Raw genomic sequence first — 5428 nt, 5'->3', positions numbered from 1 at the left:
TTTTAATTTGTGTGTCATCCTTTCTTGTAGAATTTTGTTCTTGATCAACAATTAATATTTTGATACCTTTAACAAAAATCTCTATTAAATTTTGTACTAAATAATTACTCATATTATTGAGAAGTATTCAAGGAGGACTCCAGACCAAATCAGCCACTTTTTTAGTTTATTCTTTCTAATTGTTTTCAAAATTTTATATATTGTTGAAACTGATGAGAAACACGATCATGTAGTCTAGTCGAGAAGTGAGTTTTCTGCGAAAAATCGTTACAATGGTCTTAAAAATATGGCGATTGGTGCATTGGATTCAGAATTTAATTCTGAGAAAGAGGTATTTTTTAATTTATCCGCCATTAAAAATTTCATTTGTTATAAACAAAAAACGAAGAAAAAAAAGGGGAGTCTCCATTATGTAGCTATAACTTCAAAAACATTAAAGATATCTGAAATTTGAAAAAAGATCCTAAAAAAGGAGAAAATTTTAGTAAAATAAGTCGCGACTCCCGGAGTTGTGGCTCCATTATTTACAATTTTAATTTAACGTTGAAAATTGGGCTCCGCGGCCGTTTCGGGGCCTAGGCGCCGCCAAGCAAAGTATGGAACAAAATAATTTTTTTATAACATTCAATATTAATTTAAAAATCTGAATAAATTATAGTGTCATCTAGACACTTGAAGGAATATAGCCCTGCAAAAAAAATTTTTTAGCTTGATTTTTGTTTAAGTTATTTAATTGTTAATTAACTAATTTTTCGTAGACTTAAGTTTTCATAAAATCTTTTATAAAAGTTTAAAAAATGAGTCTATAAATTTTTTTTTCTCTGAGAAGCTCTTGTTATATAAATAATGAACAAGATTCCGTTGGAAAAGTTTATAAAAATTTTTTTTTTTTTATAATGATTTTTCAAAGTTATCAAAAATTAAAATATCCGGCTGTTATAAAAAAAATTTTTTTTCTTAAATTTTTAATGTTAATTGTTTAAAAATTTTTTATAAACAAATAGACAAGTTGAATATTTTTGAAAAGTTTTTTTTGTCATTTTATTGTCTTAGTGAAATAATGATTTTTAAAAGAAAAATTTTTTCTTAAAAAAATTTTTTAATTGTTTATAATTGTTTTTTTTCATTTATCCATCATTTAAAATAGTGTTTTATCAAACTTTTATCAGACTTTTATGCTCGAAGAGCTCAAAAGCATACAAAAGCTATTTCTTTGAGCTCGGAGAGCTCTAAAATAACACACAAATTGTATTTTTGAGCTCGAAGAGCCCAGAAACGTCATAAGTGCAACTTCAAGCGCCTATAGGAATGGAATTAGCGGGAAGTTGCAGGGATGGCCTTCAGGGTCAACCGTTTTCCTAATTTTTTTACAGCAATTTTTATTGTCATTGTGCATCATAATAAATTTTTTTTCACATCTACGATTACTTTTTCTAAATTTTTAAGTTCTCACGACACAAATGAATGATTAAAAAAAAAAAAATCGGGAAGTCATTGGATCCATGCCAGTTTTCGAAAATTAAGTTCTAATCTGATCTTCACATTCAGAGTAGAAAATATTGTGTAAAGTCAACACAATTTCTGTGTTAAATACGGTCAACACAAAATTAGTGTTAAAATTCAAAACACTTTGTGTTAAAATGACACAAATTTTGTGTTAAAATAAACGATATTCACGTCATTCGATAGGGTTCAGCGAAACTTAGACTTCCTCATAAATTTAAAATAACTTTTTGCACGCCTCATAGCGCAAAGCGCGTGAGGTTGTGCTTTATACTCGACTCGTCAAGATCAAGCAATTTTGTGATCTTTAAATGCCTCTATCGCAACCATATTACACTTATTCAATAATATAAGTAGATGTACACCGAAAAACACTTCAATTAAACCATCTTTTACTTTCTAAAATCATTTCATATTGCTATTTTGAAAAAAAAAAACGTTTTGAAAAAAATTTTACGTGGACGTCCGGATGTCACCCCATTTTGGATGTACCAACGATTACTCCCGAACAAATTGATATTTCAAGACCGGACCTTTTTTATTAGTTTAAGAATTCGATGAACTGGGTCCGTATTTCATATCAGTGGCCTAGCTTATGTATTTTTTTTTAAATTGAATTTTTATTAAAATTCACGTATACAAACGTACAAAGCCAAACGAACTTTTCTTATCTGTCACGTGAAAATTATGGCGCCACTTGATCAAGCTAGATTTTTTTAGACTGCGTGCGTATATGACAAGAAAAAAGGGCGCCGATATTTAAAAAAAAAAATAAAAAATACTCTGTAAGAAATTACTTAATTATAATTTTTTTTTTTAATCAATTGCACAATTAATTTTTTTCTTAAAAAATGATTGAGCGTTATGAGGCGTGCACTTTTGGATTCTCTAAACTTTTTTTTTTTTTTTCTTAACAACTTTTAAACAGATGTAACTATTAATTCCAAAATCTAATCAGCTCTTAAATTTAAAAAACGACGTTGACTGCTGCAAACCGCATCAAAATCGGGTGATATGTAGAAGAGAAATCGTAAACTAACCATTCTAAAAGAGTGTCTTTGTCAAATAATTTTGAAATTTATTCTCGGATTATTTTTGATGTCATAATTTAACTATCAATGCTCAGAAAACTGCGTCAGAGGCCGCCAATTTCTTCAATATCATTTGGTGCGCTTGTGAGATATTTAATTTAAAAATTAAGATCTTCAGGCTTACAAGATTATTCAACTTGAAAAAATTTTCCTGAATCCCTAAACCAAGAAAGAGAGTGCAAAAAAATTCCGAATCTTTTTTTTCGTGTTATTGCTTGGAATTGCGTGAGAACTATGAGTCTAAAAAATTTTTTTACCGGGAGATCCAAAAACTAGAATCTTCTCAAGAGAAGTCGTTTTTTTTTATCTTGATATTATTTTTACTCAAGCGAAACCCATCAAAAATTACTACAAAGTTTTAAAATTTTTTTTGCTACCTCAATTTTTGTTAGGAGTATATTGCTTCAACTAACAATGTTTCTTTTTTGGGTGATTTGTTCATCTCTCTGGGTTCTTTCGTAGACTTATAGATGAGAAAATGTTATTTTTTTAACGATATTTCATTTTCGAATACTAAAATTTTTTTTTTCACTTTTTCAGGAGGTACCTCATTATGCCTCCAAAAAATTAAAAAAAATTTTTGGTGATAACTAAAAATTTTTGTTATTTACTTAGAAAACAACTTAAAAAAATAAGATTCAGCGTACAGTCAACGCTCTCTGTATTTGACTCACTCGTACAGGACCATTCTCTGTATTTGACTCGTCCTTGTCCATAAGAGCTGTGTAAAATCGTCAAATACAGAGGAAGAATGTGGTCAAATACAGAGAGCGGTCAAATACAGAGAGGTCCAATACAGAGAGCGTCGACTGTATTTTAGTCTCCAATAACTTAAGATTTCCTTAAGTACCCCATTTTGTCCCCCTCCCCTCCCCTACTAATAATATTATAAAGAGGAAAGATTTGATTGTTTGTTTGTTTTTTTGCATTGAATTGGCTCCGAAACTACTGAACTGATTTGAAAAAATTTTTCACTGTTGTGAAGCTACACTATCCTCCGGTTACATAGGCTATATTATATTATAATTAATTTTTAAATTTTTGTTAAATACCCGTGCGAAGCCAGGACGGACTGCTAGTTTGAAATTATATCTTAAGATAGTTTTCCGGATAGATATATAGCTAGACATTTCCAAGAAGAATAAGGAATCATGTATATATTATACTTGTAAATTATATATATCCGAACTTGAGCTCGATTTGTATACGTCTTTTATATGTTTTTTAATTTAAAAGTTTAAAGAGGTAGCTTATTTGATTTTCTGTTAAAGAATGCACGTGTTTTTTGCTGTACCTGTTTAATTTTATGGTGCATTATCTTTTTAAAATTTTCAGAAGTTTTCATGAAGAATCATGGAAATTTTGTCGTGGGAACGTAATTCTAAAAGTGAGATACTGCATTACTAAGTAGCCAACAGAACATCTGGATGTGATTTAAAAGCTGTAAAATGTAAATACATTGTATCTACCTTTAAGGACGAATCGACCAAGTTCGGAAAACTTTGCACAGGTATAAGTAATGTACACGTACTATTCCGATGAATATTTAAAGTTCTATTGTTACAAGCTACATAAAAGTGTCATTTTATATAAACCCAAGAAAAGAAAAATTAAATGTAATTTTACATATAAAAATATACAGAAAGTAGAATAGTTCTACATAATTAAAGAATGAGAGTAAAAAATAAGAAAAAGAGAAAGAGAAAAAAAAAAAGAAAGAAAGAGAGAGAGAGATAATATTCGATTTTCATATTTTGAATCGTTGTTATCTTTGACATTGTAAGAAGACTAAAAAAATTATAACACTTTTGTGCAGAAATTTAACAAAAATTATTATGACTAGTTATATTTTAGTATTATAACTAGAGTTATCTATAGGTCTCTTTACGAATAGTATAATGTCATGCTAAATCTTACATTATTTTTTTTTATGACCTAACTTATAGACCAGAATAATTTTGAAAAATCCAAATTCAATCTTTGAAAAGATGTAAAAATATCGATTATTTTTTTAAATATATTACAGGACGTTAAATACTCGAAAAAGAATTTTTTTATTTTTGATGCAAACTATGAAGACAAAATCAAGTTCAAGTGTTTTACTAGAGTTCAAAGGGTTAGTATGGGGGCATCCATCAATAATGTAAGCACCAAATTCAGAGGAAAGGGCCCAGTAAAATCTCATAAAACTTCATTTAAAAGGAAGGGGACATGACTAAAAACCTCGTCAACTTTAAAGAAATTTGAATATTTATACGAATGATGTACCTATTGCGGCAATTAAGAATAGTTATTTCAAAAATGAAAAGGATGGAATAAAAAGATACGTTTCGTATAATATCGGCCTATATTAACTAGAATACTGAACTCTATGTGCTCTATCATTTTAGTTGAAAAATTGTACGATTACTACACCATGTTGAAACATCATCCTCCAAAAAATTGCATGGCAAATCGAATTTTTTGAATAGTTCTAGCGAATTTTTGGAAAGAAAGTCACTCAAATCTTTTTGCAATAACGATTCAAGATTTTGCTCCATAATATCATACCTTTGACGCATTGGTGTAGAACTTTCCTGATTTTGAATTGCCACAACAATTTTTTTCTTCACATCAACTGATACATTATCGTCAAATAATGAGATTGTGGTCAATTCTTCATTTAAATACCACACATGTTCAATCATTTTCTGACAAGCTCGTTGTAACACTGGCGGATCAATGTTTTTAGATTGAATCAAAATCTTCATAAATTCTAAGTCATTATTTGGCGCTTAGATAGCAGAAGTTGAATTATACCATACTTTGATATAAAATAAAATCACAAAAATACA

Source organism: Cotesia glomerata, linkage group LG2 (assembly GCF_020080835.1).
Source record: "Cotesia glomerata isolate CgM1 linkage group LG2, MPM_Cglom_v2.3, whole genome shotgun sequence".
NCBI lineage: Eukaryota > Metazoa > Arthropoda > Insecta > Hymenoptera > Braconidae > Cotesia > Cotesia glomerata.
Note: the sequence above shows the minus strand (reverse complement) of the source record.